Raw genomic sequence first — 18,032 nt, forward strand, 5'->3', positions numbered from 1 at the left:
CGACAGCCACAGGACGCCATTAACAGCGACAGCCACAGAACCCCATTAACAGCCACAGCACCCCATTAACAGCCACAGCACCCCATTAACAGCCACAGCACCCCATTACCAGCCACAGAACCCCATTACCAGCGACAGCCACAGAACCCAATTACCAGCGACAGCCACAGAACCCCATTACCAGCGACCGCCACAGAACCCCATTAATAGCCCCTTAAAACAGCGACAGCACCCAATTAACAGCCACAGCACCCCATTAACAGCGACAGCACCCCATTAACAGCGATAGCCGCATGACCCCATTAACAGCGACAGCCACAGGACCCCATTAACAGCGACAGCCACAGGACCCCATTAACAGCGACAGCCACAGGAACCCATTAACAGCGACCGCCACAGGACCCCATTAACAGCGACAGCCACAGGACCCCATTAACAGCGACAGCCACAGGACCCCATTAACAGCGACAGCCACAGGACCCCATTAACCACGACAGCCACAGGACCCCATTAACCGCGACATCCACAGGACACCAATAACCGCGACAGCCACAGGACACCAATAACAGCGACAGCCACAGGACACCATTAACAGCGACAGCCACAGGACCCCATTACCCGCGACAGCCACAGGACCCCATTAACCGCGACATCCACAGGACACCAATAACCGCGACATCCACAGGACACCAATAACCGCGACAGCCACAGGACACCAATAACCGCGACAGCCACAGAATCCCAATAACCCCGACAGCCACAGAACCCCATTAATAGCCCCTTAAAACAGCGACAGCACCCAATTAACAGCCACAGCACCCCATTAAAAGCGACAAAACACCATTAACAGCGACAAAACCCCATTAACAGCGACAGCCACAGGACACCTTAACAGCGACAGCCACAGAACCCCATTACCAGTGACAGCCAGAGAACCCCATTAATACCCCATTAACAGCCACAACACCCCATTAACAGCCACAGCACCCCATTAACAGCCACAGCACCCCATTAATAGCCACAGCACCCCATTACCAGCCACAGAACCCCATTACCAGCGACAGCCACAGAACCCCATTACCAGCAACAGCCACAGAACACCATTACCAGCGACAGCCTCAGAACCCCATTAATAGCCCCTTAAAACAGCAACAGCACCCAATTAACAGCCACAGCACCCCATTAACAGCAACATCACCCCATTAACAGCGATAGCTGCAGGACCCCATTAACAGCGACAGCCACAGCACCCCATTAACAGCGACAGCCACAGGACCCCATTAACCGCGACAGCCATAGGACCCCATTAACCGCGACAGCCACAGGACCCCATTAACAGCGACATCCACAGGACACCAATAACCGCGACATCCACAGGACACCAATAACCATGACAGCCACAGGACACTAATAACCATGACAGCCACAGGACACCAATAACCGCGACAGCCACAGGACCCCAATAACCGCGACAGCCACAGAACCCCATTAATAGCCCCTTAAAACAGCGACAGCACCCAATTAACAGACACAGCACCCCATTAACAGCGACAGCACCCCATTAACAGCCACAGGACCCCATTAACAGCGATAGCCGCAGGACCCCATTAACAGCGACAACCACAGGACCCCATTAAAAGCGACAGGACCCCATTAACCGCGACAGCCACAGGACCCCATTAACCGCGACAGCCACAGGACCCCATTAACCGCGACAGCCACAGAACACCAATAACCACGACAGCCACAGGACACCAATAACCGCGACAGCCACAGGACCCCAATAACCGCGACAGCCACAGGACCCCAATAACCGCGACAGCCACAGGACCCCATTAAAAGCGACAACCACAGAACCCACTTAATAGCGACAGCCACAGGACCCACTTAACAGCGACGTGGAAGGAAAAGAGCAGTCAGTGTAGTCGCGCTATTCATGTGACTTAGTGGTACAAGCTCCTCTAATCACTATGCTACTGAAAGTGACACTCATGAAAAAAGAGCCGCATCTCCTGACGAAAATAGCAAGCGATAATGTGAGATGCAAGGTCAGACAGGGCAGGAGCAGTTTTGGGCCTCATACAATTCGCCTTGGCACCCATACTGCCTTGTCTTATGCTGCATTTCCCACCATTGTTTTTAAATTTCAGTGGGAATTGTAGTTCGTTCTTCAAATGTGCGCCACTCAGCCACGGGTGCTATGGGTATGCCACCCATCCAATAGAAAGAAATTATTACCAAATTATTAAAGGGAACTGATCAGTAAGTTTAGAGCCACTAAACTAACATCAAGGGGTAAGTCTGAGCGACGACCCCCGGCCATAGACGTTACAATGGATAGATCGATCGACAGACATGAGATCGATCGACAGACATGAGATTGATCGACAGACATGAGATCGATGTATTGTCCGTGGTCGCTGACTACAAACTCCTTCCATTCAGTCGACGCCCTTCTCTCCAGAGATGTCTGCACATGTGGCCATCATGTTCCACAGTGATTACCAGGGTGCGCTCGCGAGCTCAGTCCAAACTTAAGGAGCCAATGCGCACACAGGTGTGAGACTGAGCGGATTGCTCCCAGAGCACCCTGGACTATAAGAAGGGCCCAGCCCCTTCCTGCCTTGCCTGAGCTTTCTTGACGTTTGTCTATGCAAATGGTCTCCTAAGTGATTTCCAGTTCCCAGTGTTTCCCGTTCCTGCTACCTGTAGCCTGTATCCCGTGCTATCCTGGACAAGTGCCGTATTGAGTTGGAGTCGTTCTGCGCTAAGTACCACGCCTGTGCTGCTTCACCACGCCTGCCTGCTGTCTAAGTCCCAGCTGAGCCGGTCTTGCCACTGTCTGAGCTACCACAGGTACACTAATACGAACTATAGACTGTGACCTATGTCCTGTTTGCCAGCTGCCATATCATCAAGGCGGTATGGCCCAGTGGGTCCACGTACCCAACGTGGCAATCGATACAGATAGATCGATCGTTATGAGATCGATAGATATGAGATAGATAGATAGATAGATAGATAGATAGATAGATAGATAGATAGATAGATAGATAGGAGATCGATAGCTCGATAGATATGCGATCGATCGATAGATACGAGATAGATAGAGATAGATAGATAGATAGAATACTTAAGAACTCTGAAATCTAGACATAGGTGAATAACAATACTGACACATTTCAGTGGCAACAAGCACGATCGTCAATGCGTCTTTGGATGTGACTAGAGTATAAGGCATAAGGCATATTGTAACTCAATGAACAGTACAAGATAAGGAAAGATTTATATCTAGACCTAAACAGTAAAACTAAACCTGGAAAATGGGATGACACTTTGTACTATGCAGTGTAACCCTAACCTTGCAAAACACATATTGTGCTTGTGACTTAGCACTACTCAGAACAGGAAATATCCAGATTCAAGTGCTCTCAAAGTTATACATCATCAGAGCATTTATATTCCTCGTCTTTTTCTTTGAGTGGATTGGTCAAGATATCCTAAAATTAGGTGCTAATGCCTGCAAGCTTCTGGCTATGCACAAAACTGGGATTATGTGATGTGTTCTGCACAAGCCTCATACCCCAGTGTCCTAGTGCTGCCAAAGCCAGAAAAAGCTTAATATTATGAAGTCACTTTTTAGGAAAAATATTGTATCATTAAATGAAAAGTAAAATTGTTGCCACTCACAATGACTCAACCTTATAAGTTCTGCAGATTTTACCAGGCGTACATCATTATTTTTACACTAATGTAAAGTATATTACAATAAAAACATTAGATGCTTGGTTTAACAGCACCTTAACGTGACAATCATCTATCCCATCCTTGTCAATAGGGGGCAGTACTGTAGTAGTTATATTCTCGTACATAGGGGGCAGTATTATAGTAGTTATATTCTTGTATATGGGAGCAGTATTATAGTAGTTATATTCTTGTATATAGGAGCAGTATTATAGTAGTTATATTCTTGTATATAGGGGCAGTATTATAGTAGTTATATTCTTGTATATAGGGGGCAGTATTATAGTAGTTATATTCTTGTATATAGGGGGTAGTATTATAGTAGTTATATGCTTGTATATAGGGGGTAGTATTATAGTAGTTATATTCTTGTATATAAGAGCAGTATTATAGTAGTTATATTCTTGTATATAGGGAGCAGTATTATAGTAGTTATATTGTATATAGGGAGTAGTATTATAGTAGTTATATTCTTGTATATAGGGGGCAGTATTATAGTAGCTATATTCTTGTATATAGGAGCAGTATTATAGTAGTTATATTCTTGTATATAGGGGCAGTATTATAGTAGTTATATTCTTGCATATAGGAGCAGTATTATAGTAGTTATATTCCTGTATATAGGAGGCAGTATTATAGTAGTTATATTCTTGTATATAGGGGGCAGTATTATAGTAGTTATATTCTTGTATATAGGGGCAGTATTATAGTAGTTATATTCTTGTATATAGGGGGCAGTATTATAGTAGTTATATTCTTGTATATAGGGGGCAGTATTATAGTAGTTATATTCTTGTATATAGGGGGCAGTATTATAGTAGTTATATTCTTGTATATAGGAGCAGTATTATAGTAGTTATATTCTTGTATATAGGGGGCAGTATTATAGTAGTTATATTCTTGTATATAGGGGGCAGTATTATAGTAGTTATATTCTTGTATATAGGGGGCAGTATTATAGTAGTTATATTCTTGTATATAGGGGCAGTATTATAGTAGTTAGATTCTTGTATATAGGGGGCAGTATTATAGTAGTTCGATTCTTGTATATAGGGGAGCAGTATTATAGTAGTTATAATCTTGTATATAGGAATATTATAGTAGTTATATTCTTGTATATAGGGGGCAGTATTATAGTAGTTATATTCTTGTATATATGGGGCAGTATTATAGTAGTAATAATCTTGTATATAGGAGCAGTATTATAGTGGTTATATTCTTGTATATAGGGGAAGTATTATAGTAGTTATATTCTTGTATATAGGAGCAGTATTATAGTAGTATTCTTGTATATAGGGTCAGTATTATAGTAGTTATATTCTTGTATATAGGTGAAGTATTATAGTAGTTATATTCTTATATATATGGGGCAGTATTATAGTAGTTATATTCTTGTATATAGGAGGCAGTATTATAGCAGTTATATTCTTGTATATAGGGGGCAGTATTATAGTAGTTATATTCTTATATATATGGGGCAGTATTATAGTAGTAATAATCTTGTATATAGGAGCAGTATTATAGTAGTTATATTCTTGTATATAGGAGCAGTATTATAGCAGTTATATTCTTATATATAGGGGGCAGTATTATAGTAGTTATATTCTTGTATATATGGGGCAGTATTATAGTAGTAATAATCTTGTGTATAGGAGCAGTATTATAGTAGTTATATTCTTGTATAGAGGAGCAGTATTATAGCAGTTATATGCTTGTATATAGGAGCAGTATTATAGTAGTTATATTCTTGTATATAGGAGGCAGTATTATAGAAGTTATATTCTTGTGTTAGGGATCTGCCAGGTACTACGTCTAGGTATACTCCTGGGATTAATCAATCCACACCTGAGGCCAGACCTGTTCGACTGACACCATCTCCCACCAACCAGGGTGGCAGGCTCAGGAGTGGGAGAGCCTATCGCGGCCTGGTCAGTCGGAGTTAGCTCCGCCCCCTGTCCTTTATTACCTGCCGTGTTCTCTTCCTCAGTGCTTGTAATTCTTCTGGATTCCTGGCCTCACTGCTGCTTGCTCCAGCCTGCTTCTGCCGTGCTTCTGCCTTGCTGCAGTTCCGCTTAACCTGCTTTGCTTTGCCCCTGGCTTGCTTCCTTCTCCGTGCTCACTTTGGTATACTCCACTTCATCCTGGTCCTGACTACTCATTCACGGCTCCGTTTCCTCGCGGCGTTCCGTGGCTACTGCCCCTTCCCTTGCGTGTTCCCTGTTTGTTCTCCCGTGCACTTAGACAGCGTAGGGACCGCCGCCCAGTTGTACCCCGTCGCCTAGGGCGGGTCGTTGCAAGTAGGCAGGGACAGGGCGGTGGGTAGATTAGGGCTCACTTTCCCTTCACCTCCTTCCTGCCATTACATAATTACAAGCCCCTACCTAGTCTACCATTTCTCCTACGCTGACGCTATCATGGACCCCCTTGAGACCCTGACCGAGCAGATGCAGGGCCTCTCCCTACAGGTCCAGGCCCTGGCCCAGAGGGTCAACCAGGGTGACGCTGCCTTAGTAGTACCCCTCACCTCACCTCTAGAACCCGACCTCAAGTTACCTGACCGGTTCTCAGGGGACAGTAAGACGTTTCTCTCCTTCCGGGAGAGTTGCAGACTGTATTTCCGCCTAAAACCCCACTCCTCAGGTTCCGAGAACCAGCGGGTGGGTATCATTATATCCCGACTCCAGGAAGGGCCCCAAGAGTGGGCCTTCTCCTTGGCTCCTGACGCCCCTGAACTTTCCTCTGTTGATCGTTTTTTCTCTGCCCTCGGACTCATTTACGACGAGACTGACAGGACTGCCTTAGCCGAGAGTCAGCTGGTGACCTTACGTCAGGGTAGGAGACCGGTTGAGGAATACTGTTCTGATTTTAGAAAGTGGTGCGTAGCTTCTCGGTGGAACGATCCGGCCCTAAGGTGCCAGTTTAGGTTAGGATTATCTGACGCCCTGAAGGATCTGCTGGTTAGCTACCCCTCTTCTGACTCCCTTGACCAGGTTATGGCCCTAGCAGTACGACTTGACCGACGTCTCAGGGAACGTCAGCTTGAACGCTTCAATGTGCTCCCCTCTGACTTTTCTGCGATCCCCCCCTAGGTCCCGTCTCCTCGCCCCTCCACGGAGGACTCAGAGGTGCCTATGCAACTCGGGGCCTCCATGTCCCCTCGACAACGTAGGGAGTTTCGCAGAATGAATGGTCTCTGCTTCTACTGTGGGGACAACAAGCATCTACTGAACACCTGTCCCAGGCGCAAGAATAAGAAGCCGGAAAACTTCCGCGCCTAAGTGATCATCGGGGGAGGTCACTTGGGCGCACAGGTATTTCCCGTTAATGTGAAACGCAATAAAATTTTGCTTCCCTTTCAGGTCTTGTTTGCTGGCCGGTCTGCCACGGGCAGCGCTTTCGTGGATTCTGGCTCATCTGCTAATATCATGTCTGTGGAATTTGCTATGTCTCTAAAGATGCCTTTTATTGATTTACCTTATCCTATCCCTGTAGTAGGTATCGACTCAACTCCCCTTGCTAATGGTTATTTTACTCAGCATACTCCTGTTTTTGAACTCCTGGTTGGCTCCATGCATTTGGAGCAGTGCTCTGTACTGGTGATGCAGGGATTATCGTCCGATCTGGTATTAGGTCTTCCCTGGTTGCAGTTGCATAATCCCACGTTTGATTGGAATACTGGGGATCTCACCAAATGGGGTAGTGAATGTCTTATGTCATGTCTTTCTGTTAACTCTATTTCTCCCCGGGAGGAGGTAAACACGCTTCCTGAGTTTGTTCAGGACTTCGCCGATGTGTTTTCTAAGGAGGCCTCCGAGGTGTTGCCCCCCCCCATAGAGATTACGATTGCGCCATCGATTTGGTGCCTGGTGCCAAGCTTCCTAAGGGTAGGATATTTAATCTTTCATGTCCTGAACGTGAAGCTATGTGGGTGTATATCCAAGAATGCCTGGCCAAGGGTTTCATTCGCCCCTCGACTTCTCCTGTAGGTGCTGGCTTCTTCTTCGTGGGGAAGAAGGATGGTGGTCTTAGGCCGTGCATTGATTATCGTAACCTGAATAAGGTCACCGTAAGGAACCAGTACCCACTTCCTTTGATTCCGGATCTTTTTAATCAGGTTCAGGGAGCCCAATGGTTTTCTAAGTTCGATCTACGGGGTGCATATAACCTTATCCGCATCAAAGAGGGGCATGAGTGGAAAACTGCGTTCAACACACCCGAGGGTCATTTCGAATACCTGGTCATGCCCTTTGGGTTGTGTAATGCCCCTGCTGTCTTCCAGAATTTTATTAATGAAATCCTGAGAGATTACCTGGGTAATTTTCTTGTTGTGTACCTTGATGACATACTGGTGTTTTCCAAGGACTGGTCCTCCCACGTGGAGCATGTCAGGAAGGTGCTCCAGGTCCTTCGGGAAAATAATCTGTTTGCTAAAACTGAAAAATGTGTCTTTGGGGTACAGGAGATACCATTTTTAGGGCAAATCCTCACTCCTCATGAATTCCGCATGGACCCTGCCAAGGTTCAGGCTGTGGCGGAATGGGTCCAACCTGCCTCCCTTAAGGCGTTACAGTGTTTTTTAGGGTTTGCCAACTATTACAGGAGATTTATTGCCAACTTCTCGGTCGTCGCTAAGTCTCTTACGGACCTTACTCGCAAGGGTGCTGATGTCCTCCATTGGCCCCTTGAGGCCGTCCAGGCCTTTGAGACCCTCAAGAAGTGCTTTATCTCGGCCCCCGTGCTGATTCAGCCCAACCAAGAGGAGCCATTTATTGTGGAGGTTGACGCATCCGAGGTGGGAGTGGGGGCCGTCTTGTCCCAGGGTACCAGCTCCCTCACCCATCTCCGCCCCTGTGCTTACTTCTCTAGGAAGTTTTCGCCCACGGAGAGTAACTATGATATTGGCAACCGCGAACTTCTAGCCATTAAATGGGCTTTTGAAGAGTGGCGGCACTTCCTGGAGGGGGCCAGACACCAGGTAACGGTCCTTACGGATCACAAGAATCTGGTTTTCCTAGAATCGGCCCGGAGGCTTAATCCTAGACAAGCTCGGTGGGCACTATTCTTTACCAGATTTAATTTCTTGGTTACCTATAGGGCTGGGTCCAAGAATATTAAGGCTGATGCTCTGTCACGTAGTTTCATGGCCAATCCTCCTTCCGAGAAGGATCCTGCTTGTATTTTACCCCCTGGTATAATCGTTTCTGCCACGGATTCTGATTTAGCTTCTGATATCGCGGCAGATCAGGGTGCAGCTCCCGGGAACGTCCCTGGGGACAAACTGTTTGTTCCCCTGCAATACTGGCTAAGGGTACTCAGGGAAAACCATGACTCCGCTCTATCTGGTCATCCTGGCATCTTGGGCACCAAACACCTCATTACCAGAAACTATTGGTGGCCTGGGTTGCCTAAAGACGTTAGGGCTTACGTCGCCGCTTGTGAGGTTTGCGCTAGGTCCAAAACCCCTAGGTCCCGACCTGCGGGCCTACTACGTTCCTTGCCCATTCCCCAGAGACCTTGGACCCATATCTCCATGGATTTTATCACCGATTTGCCTCCATCTCAGGGCAAGTCGGTGGTGTGGGTGGTAGTAGACCGCTTCAGCAAGATGTGCCACTTTGTGCCCCTTAAGAAGCTACCTAACACCAAGACGTTAGCTTCTTTGTTTGTGAAACACATCATGCGTCTCCATGGGGCCCCAGTCAATATCGTTTCTGACAGAGGGGTACAATTTGTTTCCTTATTTTGGAGAGCTTTTTGTAAAAAGTTGGAGATTGATCTGTCCTTCTCCTCCGCCTTCCATCCCGAAACGAATGGCCAAACGGAAAGGACTAACCAATACCTGGAACAATATTTAAGGTGTTTCATCTCTGACTGTCAATTCGATTGGGTCTCATTCCTTCCCCTTTCTGAATTTTCCCTGAATAACCGGGTCAGTAACTCGTCAGGGGTCTCCCCGTTTTTCTGTAATTTCGGGTTTAACCCAAGGTTCTCCTCCGTTTCCCCTGGTTGTTCCAATAATCCTGAGGTAGAGGCTGTTCATCGGGAACTGTGCACGGTCTGGGCCCAGGTTCAGAAGAACCTAGAGGCGTCCCAGAGCGCACAAAAGATTCAGGCGGATAGTAGATGTTCTGCTAACCCCCGGTTTGTCGTCGGGGATTTGGTCTGGTTGTCGTCCAGGAACTTACGCCTTAAGGTCCCGTCCAGGAAGTTTGCTCCCCGATTTATTGGACCTAATAAGATCATTGAAGTCCTCAACCCTGTATCCTTCCGTCTGGAGCTGCCCCCATCCTTTCGCATACATGACGTCTTCCATGCCTCCCTCCTTAAACGCTGCTCCCCGTCCTGGTCCCCCTCGAGGAAAGCTCCTGTTCCCGTTCTCACCCCTGAGGGGGTGGAATTCAAGGTGGCCAAGATTATGGACAGTAGGATGGTCCAGGGCTCCCTCCAGTACCTGGTCCATTGGAGAGGATACGGGCCGGAGGAGAGGACTTGGGTACCTGCCCGTGATGTTCACGCTGGGATATTGATCAGGAGGTTCCACCTTCTCTTCCCTACTAAACCGGGTCCTCTTAGTAAGGGCCCGGTGGCCCCTCATAAAAGGGGGAGTACTGTTAGGGATCTGCCAGGTACTACGTCTAGGTATACTCCTGGGATTAATCAATCCACACCTGAGGCCAGACCTGTTCGACTGACACCATCTCCCACCAACCAGGGTGGCAGGCTCAGGAGTGGGAGAGCCTATCGCGGCCTGGTCAGTCGGAGTTAGCTCCGCCCCCTGTCCTTTATTACCTGCCGTATTCTCTTCCTCAGTGCTTGTAATTCTTCTGGATTCCAGGCCTCACTGCTGCTTGCTCCAGCCTGCTTCTGCCGTGCTTCTGCCTTGCTGCAGTTCCGCTTAACCTGCTTTGCTTTGCCCCTGGCTTGCGTCCTTCTCCGTGCTCACTTTGGTATACTCCACTTCATCCTGGTCCTGACTACTCATTCACCGCTCCGTTTCCTCGCGGCGTTCCGTGGCTACTGCCCCTTCCCTTGCGTGTTCCCTGTTTGTTCTCCCGTGCACTTAGACAGCGTAGGGACCGCCGCCCAGTTGTACCCCGTCGCCTAGGGCGGGTCGTTGCAAGTAGGCAGGGACAGGGCGGTGGGTAGATTAGGGTTCACTTTCCCTTCACCTCCTTCCTGCCATTACATCTTGTATATAGGAGCAGTATTATAGTAGTTATATTCTTGTATATAGGAGCAGTATTATAGTAGTTGTAGTCTTGTACATAGGAGCAGTATTATAGTAGTAATATTCTTGTATATATGGGACAGTATTATAGTAGTTATATTCTTTTATATAGGGGCAGTATTATAGTAGTTATATTCTTGTATATAGGAGCAGTATTATAGTAGTTATATTCTTGTATATAGGGGCAGTAGTATAGTAGTTGTAGTCTTGTACATAGGAGCAGTATTATAGTAGTAATATTCTTGTATATATGGGCCAGTATTATAGTAGTTATATTCTTTTATATAGGGGCAGTATTATAGTAGTTATATTCTTGTATATAGGAGCAGTATTATAGCGGTTATATTCTTGTATATAGGGGGCAGTATTATAGTAGTTATATTCTTGTATATAGGAGCAGTATTATAGTAGTTATATTCTTGTATATAGGAGCAGTATTATAGTAGTCATATTATTGTACACTAGATACACTATATATATATTTATATATATATATATATACACACACACACACACACTACTTAGGCTTTTTTCACACTTCTGTCATGGATTTCACTTTACATTAAAGCACAGCCGGATCCGTGGCACGCTGGATACAACCAGCAGCTGATGGACCCCATTGGCTTACAATGTAGTCTGTCAGGTTCAGCTGACGTGTCTGTCGTTTTGAGGGGGAAAAAAGGGTCCGTAGGCGGATGTGAACACAGGCTTATCAATTTATTCCTTATTCTCTAACGTAAGAGCAGAACTGGTGAGAGGAGGGGGCAGTGCGGTACTGAGAAAACCATGTCCTTATTGTGGCTCTAGAGTCTGCACCACTGTTCATCCAATAGAAATGTCCCACTTTGACTTGTCGTATACGCTTTATACAGATAGTCGCTTAACGTCAGAGCGCACTGCCAGATGTTTCTATTGGACAAGCAACAGATCTGATTACACTGTGCAATGCTGGATTCTATTGGACGATGCCGGCAGCTAAACCTGTAATATCTATGGGGGAGGGGCAGAATACATTTCACTGGTGTTTCCTGGGAGAACATTTTAGAATGTTGGCAGATTCTGTTTCTCTGCACTTCTTGTGATGTCACCTGGAGACTCGGAGCGTAATGTTATAATGAAGGGCGTGGCCTGTAATCTGGAGGTGCTTCGGTTGCACATAATGGCCATCATGTTGTGACATCATAAAGTTTATAAATTGGGGTCACACATTGACCGAGGTGTCAGTTTTTCTCTTGCTGGCTCTCATCATGGACGCGTCTCGGAAGAGGAGGAGGTTGAGGATGATGCGGATGTTTCCAAGGATGAGGACGATAGAGAAGATGGAGGTTGGCGGACGCCAGTTTCCAGATGATGTTGAGATGGAGGACGTGGAGAATGACGATGAGGCAATGGAAGTTGGCGGACGCCAGTTTCCAGATGATGTTGAGATGGAGGACGCGGAGAATGACGATGAAAAGATGGAGATTGGCGGATGCCAATTTCCAGATGATGTGGAGATTAAGGACCTTTTGGGGGATACAGTTAACATCAGGGCCCCGAACCCCCGAAAGAGAAAGTGGCCATTTTAGTTCCATCTGCCACTTGGGGACCAATTACCATCAGGGCCCCTGACCCCCGGGAGAGAAAGCGGCCATCTAAATTTCATCTGCCGCTCTAGGCCCATTTACCATCAGGGCCCCAAACCCCCGGAGAGAAAGCGGCCATGTTAATTCCATCTACCGCTCGGGGCCCATTTACCATCTTTAGGTGAGGTAAGTGCCATCCACTGATGATCTTCTCACCTCACATCTCTTCTACAGCCACCTGAACACTGAATTTCTAATTTTTTTGCAGTTGTCACCCCAACATCGTGGCCTTTACCACCTAAACCATCTGAAATTCCCATTCAGACTCCTCCAGTGCGGAGAATCAGTGATGAGCAGAACAGGAGCGAGATCCGGTAAGTCTGACGTCTTCAGCTTCTCCTTGTGGTGAATGTTTTGTCAATTCTTTTTTTCTTATTTGGATTTTTTTCTTTTCTAGGATCCGACTACAAAAAATGTAAAAAATATCCCGGTCCCTTCTCATCCAGGACTGAGCTGTGTAAGGGTAGACTAGCTGCCATATCCACGTGTGAAGAAGGACCCTCCCCCTCTTCAGCTCACCAATCATCGCATGTTAAAGGGCCGGAGCCACAGAAAACTGCACAGCAATTCTACCAGATTCTAGAATAAACAAATTATTTTTTTTATAACTTTTTAGCGTATTTTAAAAAAAGTTAAATTGGGCAATGATCTAGAAAATCTGTGTAATACAGGGTCCCTAAAGGTGCATTCACACTTGGTAGTTTTTATGTGTTTTCAGATGTAATTTATAGAAACATGGCAGCAAAAAACAAAATAAAAATTGCAGCAATTTATGCTTCATTATGGAAAAAAATAAACAAAAATACAGTTTTATGAAACCACTGCTTAGAAGCAGAATAAAAACTTTAAAAACCCAGCAAGAGTGACTATACACTCAAGGGTTTTTTGACACCATCAATATTTAATTAGTGGGGGTCCATATTCAGGGATCCCTGTAATTAGCTGAATAAATGGGGGCGTTGCGTGCCCATTATTGTTTAGAGGAGTACAGCGCCCAACATATGCAAGTAGCCGTGACTGGTGCTGCAGCTCAGCCTCATTCACTGAAAGGACATGGCCACTACTTATATGTACAGCGATGTACCTCTGTAAATAATAAAGGGAACATGGCACTCACAGTAGTACTGGACCCTTTATTCTGCTGATCGGCGGGTTTTTTGTGGTGATATCTTAGTATAATTATATTCAAATTTTCTACATAGAGGCAGTATTATAGTAGTTATATAATTGTATATAGGAGGCAGTATTATAGTAGTTATATTCTTGTATATAGGAGCAGTATTATAGTAGTTATATTCTTGTATATAGGGGCAGTATTATAGTAGTTATATTCTTGTATATAGGGGCAGTATTATAGTAGTTATATTCTTGTATATAGGGGGCAGTATTATAGTAGTTATATTCTTGTATATAGGGGGCAGTATTATAGTAGTTATATTCTTGTATATAGGGGCAGTATTATAGTAGTTATATTCTTGTATATAGGGGGCAGTATTATAGTAGTTATATTCTTGTATATAGGGGCAGTATTATAGTAGTTATATTCTTGTATATAGGGGCAGTATTATAGTAGTTATATTCTTGTATGTAGGGGCAGTATTATAGTAGTTATATTCTTGTATATAGGGGGCAGTATTATAGTAGTTATATTATTGTATATAGGGGGCAATATTATACTAGTTATATTTTTGTATATAGGAGCAGTATTATAGTAGTTATATTCTTGTATATAGGGGGCAGTATTATAGTAGTTATATTCTTGTATATAGGAGGCAGTATTATAGTAGTTATATTCTTGTATATAGGAGGCAGTATTATAGTAGTTATATTCTTGTATATAGGGGCAGTATTATAGTAGTTATATTCTTGTATATAGTAGTAGTAGTATTATAGTAGTTATATTCTTGTATACAGGGGGCAGTATTATAGTAGTTATATTCTTGTATATAGGGTGCAGTATTATAGTAGTTATATTCTTGTATATAGGAGACAGTGTTATAGAAGTTATATTCTTGTATATAGGGGGCAGTATTATAGTAGTTATAGTCTTGCGTATAGGCGGCAGTATTATAGTAGTTATATTCTTGTACATAGGAGGCAGTATTATAGTAGTTATATTCTTGTATATAGGCGGCAGTATTATAGTAGTTATATTCTTGTGTATAGGCGGCAGTATTATAGTAGTTATATTCTTGTATATAGGGGGCAGTATTATAGTAGTTATATTCTTGTATATAGGAGGCAGTATTATAGTAGTTATATTCTTGTATATAGGAGGCAGTATTATAGTAGTTATATTCTTGTATATAGGAGGCAGTATTATAGTAGTTATATTCTTGTATATAGGGGCAGTATTATAGTAGTTATATTCTTGTATATAGGGGCAGTATTATAGTAGTTATATTCTTGTATATAGGGGGCAGTATTATAGTAGTTATATTCTTGTATATAGGAGGCAGTATTATAGTAGTTATATTCTTATATATAGGAGCAGTATTATAGTAGTTATATTCTTGTATATAGGGGCAGTATTATAGTAGTTATATTCTTGTATATAGGAGGCAGTATTATAGTAGTTATATTCTTGTATATAGGAGGCAGTATTATAGTAGTTATATTCTTGTATATAGGAGCAGTATTATAGTAGTTATATTCTTGTATATAGGAGGCAGTATTATAGTAGTTATATTCTTATATATAGGAGCAGTATTATAGTAGTTATATTCTTGTATATAGGCGGCAGTATTATAGTAGTTATATTCTTGTGTATAGGCGGCAGTATTATAGTAGTTATATTCTTGTATATAGGGGGCAGTATTATAGTAGTTATATTCTTGTATATAGGAGGCAGTATTATAGTAGTTATATTCTTGTATATAGGAGGCAGTATTATAGTAGTTATATTCTTGTATATAGGAGGCAGTATTATAGTAGTTATATTCTTGTATATAGGGGCAGTATTATAGTAGTTATATTCTTGTATATAGGGGCAGTATTATAGTAGTTATATTCTTGTATATAGGGGGCAGTATTATAGTAGTTATATTCTTGTATATAGGAGGCAGTATTATAGTAGTTATATTCTTATATATAGGAGCAGTATTATAGTAGTTATATTCTTGTATATAGGGGCAGTATTATAGTAGTTATATTCTTGTATATAGGAGGCAGTATTATAGTAGTTATATTCTTGTATATAGGAGGCAGTATTATAGTAGTTATATTCTTGTATATAGGAGCAGTATTATAGTAGTTATATTCTTGTATATAGGGGCAGTATTATAGTAGTTATATTCTTGTATATAGGGGCAGTATTATAGTAGTTATATTCTTGTATATAGGGGCAGTATTATAGTAGTTATATTCTTGTATATAGGAGGCAGTATTATAGTAGTTATATTCTTGTATATAGGAGCAGTATTATAGTAGTTATATTCTTGTATATAGGGGGCAGTATTATAGTAGTTATATTCTTGTATATAGGGGGCAGTATTATAGTAGTTATATTCTTGTATATAGGGGCAGTATTATAGTAGTTATATTCTTGTATATAGGAGGCAGTATTATAGTAGTTATATTCTTGTATATAGGGGGCAGTATTATAGTAGTTATATTCTTGTATATAGGAGGCAGTATTATACTAGTTATATTCTTATATATAGGAGCAGTATTATAGTAGTTATATTCTTGTATATAGGGGAAGTATTATAGTAGTTATATTCTTGTATATAGGAGGCAGTATTATAGTAGTTATATTCTTGTATATAGGAGGCAGTATTATAGTAGTTATATTCTTGTATATAGGAGCAGTATTATAGTAGTTATATTCTTGTATATAGGGGCAGTATTATAGTAGTTATATTCTTGTATATAGTAGTAGTATTATAGTAGTTATATTCTTGTATATAGGGGGCAGTATTATAGTAGTTATATTCTTGTATATAGGGGGCAGTATTATAGTAGTTATATTCTTGTATACAGGGGGCAGTATTATAGTAGTTATATTCTTGTATATAGGAGGCAGTGTTATAGAAGTTATATTCTTGTATATAGGGGGCAGTATTATAGTAGTTATAGTCTTGCGTATAGGCGGCAGTATTATAGTAGTTATATTCTTGTACATAGGAGGCAGTATTATAGTAGTTATATTCTTGTATATAGAGGCAGTATTATAGTAGTTATATTCTTGTATATAGGGGGCAGTATTATAGTAGTTATATTCTTGTATATAGGCGGCAGTATTATAGTCGTTATATTCTTGTATATAGGGGGCAGTATTATAGAAGTTATATTCTTGTATATAGGAGCAGTATTATAGTAGTTATATTTTTGTATATAGGGGGGCAGTATTATAGTAGTTATATTCTTGTATATAGGGGGCAGTATTATAGTAGTTATATTCTTGTATATAGGGGCAGTATTATAGCAGTTATATTCTTGTATATAGGAACAGTATTATAGTAGTTATATTCTTGTATATAGGAGGAGTATTATAGTAGTTATATTCTTGTATATAGGAGTATTATAGTAGTTATATTCTTGTATATAGGAGGAGTATTATAGTAGTTATATTCTTGTATATAGGGGGCAGTATTATAGTAGTAATATTCTTGTATATAGGGGGCAGTATTATAGTAGTTATATTCTTGTATATAGGGAGCAGTATTATAGTAGTTATATTCCTGTATATAGGAGCAGTATTATAGTAGTTATATTCCTGTATATAGGAGCAGTATTATAGTAGTTATATTCTTGTATATAGGAGGCAGTATTATAGTAGTTATATTCCTGTATATAGGGGGCAGTATTATAGTAGTTATATTCTTGTATATAGGAGCAGTATTATAGTAGTTATATTCTTGTTTATAGGGGCACTACTATAGTAGGTATATTCTTGTATATAGGGAGCAGTAACACAGTAGTTATATTCTTGTATATAGGGGCAGTATTATAGTAGTTATATTCTTGTATATAGGAGGCAGTATTATAGTAGTTATATTCTTGTATATAGGAGGCAGTATTATAGTAGTTATATTCTTGTATATAGGGGGAAGTATTATAGTAGTTATATTCTTGTATATAGGAGGCAGTATATAGTAGTTATATTCTTGTATATAGGGGGCAGCATTATAATAGTTATATTCTTGTAGATAGGGGGAAGTATTATAGTAGTTATATTCTTGTATATAGGAGCAGTATTATATTAGTTATATTCTTGTATATAGGAGCAGTATTATAGTAGTTATATTCTTGTATATAGGAGCAGTATTATAGTAGTTATATTCTTGTATATAGGGGGCAGCATTATAATAGTTATATTCTTGTAGATAGGGGGAAGTATTATAGTAGTTACATATTTCTCTACACATGGGCACAGGCATACAATGAGAAAAGAAGACAGATTATGCATAGGAAAGCAAAATATGAAATCGATG

The 18,032-nt window shown here is 42.1% G+C and overlaps 1 protein-coding gene and 1 long non-coding RNA gene across 2 annotated transcripts in view; one reads left to right on the forward strand and one right to left on the reverse strand.

Moving 5' to 3' along the window:
* Positions 1 to 18,032, reverse strand: part of STX8 (syntaxin 8) — a 244,015-nt gene that overhangs the window by 29,973 nt on the left and 196,010 nt on the right. The window lies entirely within an intron of this gene.
* Positions 12,120 to 13,201, forward strand: LOC142665986 (uncharacterized). Its single transcript, XR_012851617.1, has 3 exons — positions 12,120 to 12,723; positions 12,806 to 12,911; positions 12,995 to 13,201. It is a non-coding gene; the product is annotated as an uncharacterized LOC142665986 (long non-coding RNA).

This window comes from Rhinoderma darwinii, chromosome 13 (assembly GCF_050947455.1).
Source record: "Rhinoderma darwinii isolate aRhiDar2 chromosome 13, aRhiDar2.hap1, whole genome shotgun sequence".
Taxonomy (NCBI): Eukaryota; Metazoa; Chordata; class Amphibia; order Anura; family Rhinodermatidae; genus Rhinoderma; species Rhinoderma darwinii.